Genomic DNA, 10,607 nt, shown 5'->3' on the forward strand with positions numbered 1-10,607 from the left:
ACGTCCACTTCAACGTTGGTACGCGTCAGAACTTGACGTGTACACGGCGTAGCCACGTGGCGCGCGAGTATTTCAATTTGCAGTTGCATTCTGCGCCCAGTGTTTGAAATCCCGCTCCTGCGCGGCAGAATCGCGCGAATACATTTACATTACTTACCCTGAAATCGTGATATTTAGCTACCCGCCTATTTGGTATATATATTCCTGGAGTCTCTCCCTCACTACGGTGCCGTTTACACGGCGCGCTGAATGTACGTTTCATTTAAATGGTGGAAAGCACGTTATCCGACGCAATGTTTAACTACAGCATAGATAAAACGCAACAATAAGAACATATTCGTGTTATCACGTAAGTTTCTTCGCGCGCGCGGCATTTAGCTGGATAGATGTAAAAAATTGGAGATTTTTCGCGAAACATTCCGTAGCCATTTTACCTTATTTCATACAATCGCGGTAAAGTCAATTATTATTTAATTCTCAATTTTACAAGTATATAAAAGTTTTATCAAACTCGTTATCGATTTTGGCATCTCCTTAAGAGAAAAGATTATAACTAAGAAAATATATTTTTCTTCCTCTTTCTCTTTCTCTCTCTCTTACGCGTTTTTATTATATATATATATATACGAAGAACAATTCTTTTTTGAAAAAGAGCAAGAGAGATAGAGAGAGAAAGGTGTTCGTATTAAAAGTCCGTTATCATATGACGGGCTTTCTCCAAGCATTGCTCAATAAAATACGATAGTTCGCTAATTACATCGAGATCGTGCCTGAGGTGACACCGCGGGCAGTCAGCTTAAAATGTAGAAAAGATACGGACTTGGCGCGGGCGGTTAAAGCCCACGTCTGGAAGAAAGTAATAATCGTTATGCAAAGCTGTAGTCTGCGCGAGATAACTGGCGAGGGCTACTTAGAGAGGAACTCTCTAACCTCAGTAGCAGAGAGTGGGCCGCGTGGCGATTCCCCTCGGTGTACCTTACATTTCATAATTTGAAAAAAAAAAAAGAACGGCCACGCGGCGGTGTAACGCAGTGGGGCGAGCGATAAGCCTGCGCATAGAATTAAGAAACAGGAGCGCGCGGGAGAGAAGGCGCTATCAAGAGAGATAGTTACTTCATTTCTCCCAAGCACCAATGAAGCACGCGTTATCAGATGCATGATTTATAATACCTTCGGCGCTCGCTACCATCGGAGCCATTTACATGATGCCGGTATCGCACACACCGCGTTTAAAAAATAAGAGTAAAGCGAGCGCTTCTCTTCCCAATATTATAACATAGCTCTCTTGCTTTTGTGTTGGATACACGCGCGGATATTTAATTTCGTGCCGGACGGCGGTGCTACCGTAAAAATTGTATTACATTTGAATCCATTAGCTCTCTACCTCGCATTCCTATAATTAAATATTTTTAATCAGTACACAATTACCGCTCGCGGATTTGTGTATTTCCCAGTGAAAATAAAAATGTTAAATTCCCGCGGAGTGGAACGCGGAATTATCGAACTTTTCCCTGCAATATTTTTAATGGATGCGGTACGTAGCGTACGTACGGGCCGAGTCATTCACGAAATCCGTTTTAAACATATTTCGAAACGAATTCAAGAGAGAGAGAGAGAGAGAAGCGTCTGCCCTATCGCTTCATATTGTACTGACCGATATTTCATCCCGACGTCGCCCGTGCACATTTTTTTGTACATGTACCAACTGTCGTTAGATAATCGGTGTCCCTGCCAGACGTTCATCAATCATTACCGTATCAGCCGGTTAAGCCGTCGTTTCACCAGAGACAAATGGACGATCGAGCTAAAAAGTATGTCAGATCGGAAGCGATGCTCGCGATCCGCGAATCGCGCAACATTACGAGCTCCAAGATAAATTCTCACCAAGGGATATCGTCTCCAGATATCGCCGCAAGATGACACCTGCCTCGGTAGACACTCCGTTGTATAATTTCCCCGTTATATTTCCGATACGCGATCGCTCACGGGGCTGTCGCGACGGCAAGAATCAAAACGGATCTCGTTGTCTCGCGCGAGTTTACCAAGTGTTTCGCAGGGCACTTGATGCGGCCGATGACCGTAACGTACAATTACGAGTGCGGCTTGAACCGAAGGGGTAACACGTATCGGGCCAAGGCAACGGCAATGCGGCGCGCAAGATAGAAAGGACGTGACGGTGGGTAGAGTGCAGTAAGGGGTTGGGAGCCGGGAGGGGGGTGACAGCACAAGGGGTGGGTACTTAAAAGCCTACCTGGCACTCCGCTAATGTTCTCGTTACGTTTCAGCCCCGTGCTTCCGCTTCAGATTTAATGCATCCACCGGCGCCATCGTCACGAACCGGAATCGGGCCGGACGTTGGCGCGGCTTCGACTAACCGGTTACCGCCAACCAGCGCGTGCGATTCAACTCGCGTAGAAATGCGCGAAATATCGTCAGTTTCGAGGCTAATGCGATTTCTCGCACGACCTATCGCATTTTCGCGTTAACCCGCTCGGCGAACGGGAGCGGCTGACGTAAATGTCGATCGGCCGAATTTCCTTTCCGTCAAGATTCTTCAATTAATTTTGGTTCTGCTCGATATTTCTCTCGGGTTGTATGGTAATTGATAAGGGGTGAGGGGGAAAGGGGGTGAGTTGACGATTTGCTCATTTTTCTAAGCTTATAACAAATAACAATTCAGTGCCTAACTCATTAAAAGCTTTTAATTTTGATAAATAATCTATTGTAGAATTTATCTTTAATCTATCGACGAGAATAGTTAGTATAATACGAAATGTATTATGATATATCCATATATAATTTTGCGGGATTTCTTTAGAAAATCTCTAATCTCCCTTTCCCTTAAACTTTTTCGAGGACATGGAAGCACACGATGCAATATCCGATATTTCGTCTAATCGCTGCGCAAAGCGTAAAATGACTTCACAGATTTCTCAATTTGCCCGGTTTAAAGTAACTTTATTTCATCGCGGCGTTCTCGTAGCGCGGGCGCTCGCCTGTCAAAACCGGGAATAAGCTTTTGGCACGTCTCGCTTTTCGATACGAAAGAAAGTAAATTCTCAGCTAGCCCCGCGCCTTGGATATATCGGCTTCAGGTAGACACTGCACACGCGAACCAACGTTGCACAGTGGCGATGGCGCGGAAGCGGTCAGTAGGATTTATGTATGAGACGCCAGCGGGGCTTGGAGAGATAAATTAGTCGTCCCGGCAATAAAAAGCCGACTTGCGGATAGCCCGGATTACACGGATGTACTGCGCGCCGATTCGATGGTACTTCTTGCCGCCTCCTCCCTGATCATCCACCTTCAGCGATATTATCCATTTTCCCGACGTTCCCGTGCTCACTCGCACCGAAATCTGTTTGTCGCGAACGCAATGACACCGACTCTTCGTAGCACACATCTCGCAAATTCAAGCGAGAAATGAAAATATGAGATGTTTCGCAACCGATCCGTATTAATGGATTATTTCTCAAATACAAAACCTCCGTATATAAAGCAAAGCCAGAGAAAAATTACCGAAAAATGCTTCTCTCTGTTACAGAGTTAATGCCGTTTCAGTTTCTAACGGGCGGGGGGCGCGCTCGCGTTGTAAAATGTGTTTTCAAGTGGGCGAAACGCGAGAGAGCTTTAAATATGAGAGTGCGGAGATATTTTTAATTAACTTCGGGGGAGCGTCGATGCGGAATCGCGAGGAAATGTTTTAAGTAAGTGGACACACATTTTCTCGAGTAACCGCGACATATTGTGTCTATATGTATATATTATGTAAGTATAACTTCGGCGTAAAAGCACATTGAATTTTAAACCTGCACAGCCTCATAATCCCGCCTATGCTACACGCTCGGACATTTTCGCGTGTTTTAATATAAACAGGGCGCCGGCACGGGCTTAAGTTCCATCTCGCATGCGCCACGTCGCCTCAACTTTTCAGCATGTAAAATGTAAATGAATGGTGGCGGGGAGGAAGGGGATGTTTCGAACGTTAACCGTATGAGAAATCGCCGCGCGGCGGCCTCGGCGACGTGTGAAACGCGGGAACAATGAGCGAGCCCGGCGATGTCCAGGAACGCGTGGAAAAAACGGCTCGGTATGTCAAAAGTTTCATTTCGCGAAATGAAAATAATATTAAATCAGGCCGCGCGCGCCGGCCGCCGTCTGCTCCCGGCGTCGACGTTTTCGTTGCCGAATTACCGTCCTCTTCCCGGCTGTCCCCGGCGTTATTTCACACCTTCGCTTTGTTCCCACCCGTCGTCGCTTCTTGGTGTATTTTCTTCAGCGAAATCCTCGGGCGAAATCACGGAAAGGACCGATTGCCGCGCGCTCACGGCGAATCTAATGAAAATCAAAAATTAGACCCCCGCCAAAAATTCATCCTCGAGACTTTCCGCCGGCTGACGATCCGGCGAGCATTCAATCCCCGGACGCGATGCGTCATCCGTTAAGATTACTTCGCGATCCCGGATGAAACGCTTTTCCCTCGGTTTCCTTCTTTCTTTCGCGTGCCGCGCGATCGGCATTAATCTCACGAATAAAATGACGAGATCTTTGTGCGGTGCGCGACGAGACGGCGAATTTATAAACGCGGGAGGGAAAACGGCGAACTTAATTTAAATTAACAACAAGAATCTCCGTGCGGTCTCGAAGCTTCTTGCCGCGAGATGAATGCCTCTAAGGTACGTGGTGGACAGAACAACGCCGGGAGACATCTTGCGTTTTACGTCCGTAAGCCGCTGCCGTTAATAACGCCACGCTCGTCTGCATCTTTTTCCGCCCGGAGTTTTCCGCCGCCGAGCTTCTCTATATTGCCACTCCGTCACCATTTTCTCTTCCTGCTGGCCCACGCAATTTATCCAGGCAGTGGCCATTTAATTAACCTCGTGGCGTGGTTCTGCACGTGGACTTCTAGCACCTACCGCGTGGCGATCGTTTACGTTACAATTCGACCGACCGGTTATAGTTGGCGTTACTTTGGAAAAGAGCTTGGCGAACTAAACTCGTGGACACGTCCGTAATTAATCTGTTCTGTAATTTAATATTCGTAATTAAAGAGTTTCGCAAAGTACGCTTCGGGGTTTTGAATCAATTTTAATAACCGTGAACCGAGTTCACGCGTCGATGAAATTTACTTGGTTAAATTAATCGATATTTTTCAGGACAAAAATTGAAAGACTGAAATACAGAATACGGATTTTCGTTGGAAAATATTCCCTCCCCTCTTCCCCCGGCCTGAATTAGTTGATTCCATGCGCGGAAAATTGTTCTCGAAAATATAAACATTCATAAACTGAAAAGGTATCAGTAGCAGTTTTGTCCAACTGGAATATATTTATAACAATATTTATAACATTAATTTCCAGGCAATATGGGAAATTTAGAAAGCAAGGAATAAAACTGTATGCAGAAGCCGTTATTCTTCAAAAAGCATAGGACTTTTTTAATAATCTTAAAGCACGCTTAAAAAGAAATTCCTATATTGTGAAGAAGTGAACTAGAATGTTCATAACATATTTGAAACAAATCCGCGAAGGGACACGGTATTAACGCGGAAAGCAAATTAAGCGAAAAAATATTATTCTAGATTTTAGTTTCAGTAAGAATATATCATATTCACGCAATATAAGTCTAATAGGTGCTATAATATATAAGTCTAATATCATGCTATTAGTATGCTCCGTTATTCAACAAAAGTTTATTACGTGCACCACCGACTGAATCGATATGGCGTGAACGCACGCGAAAGGGGAATCTATCTTTGAATTTGCGGCAGGTGCCAAAGCGCGTGGCGCTTGTCATTTCGTGTTTCAAGAGTCACAAATAATCCGACTCGAGCAAATTAAAACGTTTAATTCGCCGTTCGAAAGTTAACTCGTTACCGGCGTTGATTGTTCCACGAACGAAAATCGAAACGACGGCCGGCGCGCGCAGAACGGCTCGATAACACTTGATTTTTTAATTCGTTATAGACGCGCGGAATCGATAAATCTCTCGCAATCAGCGCGATGCGCGCTTCGAGCCGGGATAAGCGACGTATGAACAAATTTCAATCAGCGGCCCGGCGAATTATCGATCCTCGAATACCCGCGGTATTATCTACTAGCTGTCGATTCGCTGATCTCTAGACGGTCCGCCGCGCGGATCGGACAATAAACTAGGCCGGGGGAGATTTATTCAATGGTACTTCGGAAAGTAATAATGCACCTGCGGTTGTGCCATCGATAGGACGGTCGCGTCGGCTCGAATCAAAGCCGTTTATTACTCCTTTCCGCGCAGATGCAACCGAAGGATGCGTCCCGGGCCCGGAGTCGCGATTAATAATCGCATCGCGGTATATCGATCAACCACCTGCCGCAAAAACATTTCCATCCGCTCGAGGAGAATTGTTCGCGGGAATTACACACGCCAACTTTCGGAACGAGTGAAACGTATTTGCCGATTTACGCAAATAAAGTAAATCGTGTAATTTAGTTATTTGCGCGAATAAACCTCTCGCGGTTTCCTAGCGTAGCGCGATACGTGCGGCTTAATTAAATCCGTATTAAAACACAAATAAAGTACGCATAATGATATTGTTGCGATACATTATCACGAGCAAATTCGTCACGTGCGTGCGCGTGCGAGCTTCTCGATATCGCGTCGCGTTCCCTCGTCGCGTTAAATTATCATGCCGATAAATAACACGCCGATTATTTCGTCTGTGAAGAAAGAATTCGACACTATGCGCGGAATTCACGCAGAATCCCGCTCCCGTCTCGCGCGCGGCTCGTTGAATTACGCGATTTCGTATAATTAGGCCGCAAGGAAAAAGCTGCCGCGTACCTTCTGGTGGTCCCTCCGCTGAGGACTCCTCTCTCTCTCTCTCTCTCTTTCCTCGCGGCGGTCGACTCGCCTGGTGAATTTTTCCGTTTATTAACACTTTATCCCGCGAGTTCAGAGGGTACTGCGGTACCGTCTGGATATAATTCCGCGGTCGCGTTTGCGCGCTACTTCGTCAATAGCGCGATTCCGAACCGTCTTTTTTTATATTTTTCATTTTTTCGAAGGGATGGCACTTTATCGACACGGCGCAATTATATTTTAACGAATGCTCTCGCGGGATAACGAGGTGCGACGCGCAGTTACTATACGCGCGTATATCCACTTGCCAATTACGACTGACTATTATAGCAACTTTCTCCCGTCCCATGGATTAAAGCGACTTCAGCCCGTCATTGTTATATACGCTATTAAATGTATAATAATGCAGGCCGCGCATTGTCGATGCGAGAAAATTGCCACCATACGTACTTTATTGAGCTCATAAGCTCCCCTCTGTGTATTATTGTTAAACGCGGTGAATTGTCACGCAGTAAATTGTCACGGATAATTTGCAAACTTGCGCGTCAATCCGTGTGTTGCTGACGTAGCCCGAAAGCAAGAACATCTTTGTCGCGATTAACGATCGATAGAGACGCGATTAACGATCGAGGCCAACGCGTGTCGCCGTCCGCGTGGCGGTCCTCGAACGCGGTTGAATGGTATTTGTGCCGGACAAAATAAAATTCAGACTGCGATGGTAATTCTGTTTATCGTATCGTACGTCTATATCGTATAAGCGGAAGGGCAAGTGCTTGTCAAAACCAACTATTGAAAATCGAAGCCAGACGTATTGTGGGGATGAGGCTCAATCGCATCTTCGTATATCCAATTATCGGCTTCCTTGTAAGATCGTATTGTATAAATTTTATATTGTATTCCGGCCCGATTCAAGCCTCAAATTTTTATGCGCTTAGAGAAGAAAGTGTCTAGTGCATAAAAGCGCATAAAAGCACTTTCAGTTATTTCGGCCCATTCAGGTGAAACGTAGTATTCGCCGAGTAGTGAATATGTGACGTAACACGGTCGAATAGAACTAATTTGATTGAGAATACGGTAACGTTAAATTTTAGGTTATTACGGGATACTAGTATCGTTTCGAGTGGCACAAGTGGCATCTCATCGCCATACGAATATTTACCACGAAGCACTAAAGACACTTATTACACGAAGCGGATGTCCAGAAATACCGTTGCAAAAAAATAATAGAAAGCAATGAACGAGATTAAACATTGCAAGACGGGTTGTCGATATTGACATGGTTTATTTCGCTTACTCTCGTTTCACCGGCAAAATCGTTGGTCGAATGTCACTCTTGAGAAAATCGTCGGCGTATTTGCCGGACAACAACCGAGGCTCGAGTGTAAAAAAAGAGAACAGGAAAAGGAAAACACCGCGGTCACAGACTGCTCCAAGTGATATACTCGTGTGACACGCCAAGTTTTCAGGAACAATTATTTGTCGAGGTAGCGCTCGAAAAATAAATCGCAGCGACCGTTGCGGCCCGTAGACCGAGGAGCAGAAACATCGGAAAAGCACAGTTTAAAGTGGATAATCTGATTATTAGCTCTTCGCTAATCTTTTCCGCGAAATTAGACCAACTCGCCCTTGCTGCGAAACGAAGTTCTCCGAGCTGTGTACGGCAAAGTAGATTCCCTGCCGTCCTGTGAAATTGAATCCTCGCGGAACTTTGGCTTCCGACGAGGAATAGCCGCCTTGTAACCTTTCGGCGCACGCCGTATTGTAATTCCGCACGATACGAGATCCGGATACTATAGCGTTTCGCTATAGCACGCATTACTGCCTGAATGGCGCGTTTCGAAATTCCGTCGCATTCAAACAGATTAGCGATAAAATATGAACGTGAAATAAAAATGAACGCTGCAATTCATCTCCCTCTCCCGTGGATATATATTTTTTTTTTGATAAAAATCATTATAACGAAGTGTCCCGCTTTTCTCTTCGGTCGCTATTGGATTTTATATTGACCATTTATTTGCGGCTGCGGAAAACTTTATATCACACGTGGCACGTGATCGATAATATCCGGGACGGGATTTAACCGCGTGAAAAGTGGAGCATTAACTCGGCCGTTCAAATTCTTCTCCTTCAAAATATGATTCCGCGAAACGTACACGGTGATCCCCCCCGCTATTCCTCTACGTACGTCTGTCGGATCTACTTGGAAGCAGCGAAAAAACTATTTTCCTCTCAGGGGGTTCTCCTTAACTCACGGAACAGGAAGGAGTCACAGGGGGCCGAATTCATTAGAAATTTACTAAATTTGCTTCTCTCTGCAAATTCTTTCTCTATCCTGCACGAATGATGAGCGTTCTCGAGATTTTTAGAAGTTAAAACTAATTAAGAGATGAGGGAATGCTTCGATAAATCGAATACAACGAAAATCGGTCGCAAGATATTTTACTTTATATATATATATAAATATAAATAAATAAATATATATATATATATAAATAAATAAATAAATAAATAAATAAATATATATATATATATATATTCGCAGGATATATACATACATATATATATATATATATATATTCGCAGGATATATACATACATACATATATATATATAAGCGCGTGTATATTCAAAACGAAATTAATTAATTAAAAACCGGCTATTGATAGCCATTTTCATTAAAACCAGAGCCAAATAATATACGCTTTATCATGAGAAACGTATGTAGAATTCACGGAGGAATGTTACCGGAGTGGACATAACAATAAAATAAATTTTTAACAGTAAATTTCACATCGGGTTGTCTGCGCGCATTTTCGAAATAACAGCCCGAAAGAAAAACAATAACCAAAATAATACACGTCTTTGTTCTAGGGGAATGAATGGACAATAACGGGGGAGGAGGAGGTAGAAGAGGCCAGGTACGTTTACAGATTTGCAACGGCAAATTCAAAAACCTTGATGGCTCGTAGCATATTTCAGGAAGGAGCCCGCGAGGCCGACTGTAATAGCCCCATTCAACCGACATTCGAAAGAGGATTTTACGGGCTCCCTGCACCAAAGTACAGCATGCAAATGCGATTATGCCACAACGATATACGGGCAGATCGATCGCCGCGCTTCTATATTCGGGGATACCCTTTCAAACCGAGAGCAGTTAATTTTCCGCAGATCTAACTCCGCGTTCCTCCCCCCCGCACTTCTCTTTCGATAATTTCGCGATTACTCCTGCAAGCCGTTATCGACCGCGTGACTTCCTTATACTTGAACTTTAGCCGAGTTTCGGTCGTTCTGCACGTACAGAGGTTACGCGCTCGCCAATTTGGATAAGTATATTCCATTTGAGTATCTGCTAGCGCATCTCGCATTATTCCCGCGAATGTTCTCTTACAAGTGTCCTCCCCTTCCTTCTCCCTCTACGCCAAATAGATTCTCTAATAAACTTCGATTCGTGCGAAACAAATATAATGAAACTTAATAACTAATTTAACGTTATATACACAAGGTGTCCGTCGCTATATGAAACACCTGTGTAAGCCTGTATGAGCTATGCGACAGAGATTAAATTTTGTAGGTTCGCATCTTTCCTCACTCAGATATTTCATCGAAGAACGGCATTAGAGGATCACCCTCGAGCGGCGACCTGACGGGAAATATTCGGAACGGAGCAACGTTATCAGTTGCTCATTCTCCCCGATTACGTCTCCGCATTCGTACGAATTTTGTTACGCGAGGTGTGTACGCTGACACCCGCAATTTTCATCGGCGCTCTC

Source organism: Dinoponera quadriceps, unplaced genomic scaffold (assembly GCF_001313825.1).
Source record: "Dinoponera quadriceps isolate SergipeBrazil2010 unplaced genomic scaffold, ASM131382v1 scaffold1846, whole genome shotgun sequence".
Classification (NCBI taxonomy): Eukaryota; Metazoa; Arthropoda; class Insecta; order Hymenoptera; family Formicidae; genus Dinoponera; species Dinoponera quadriceps.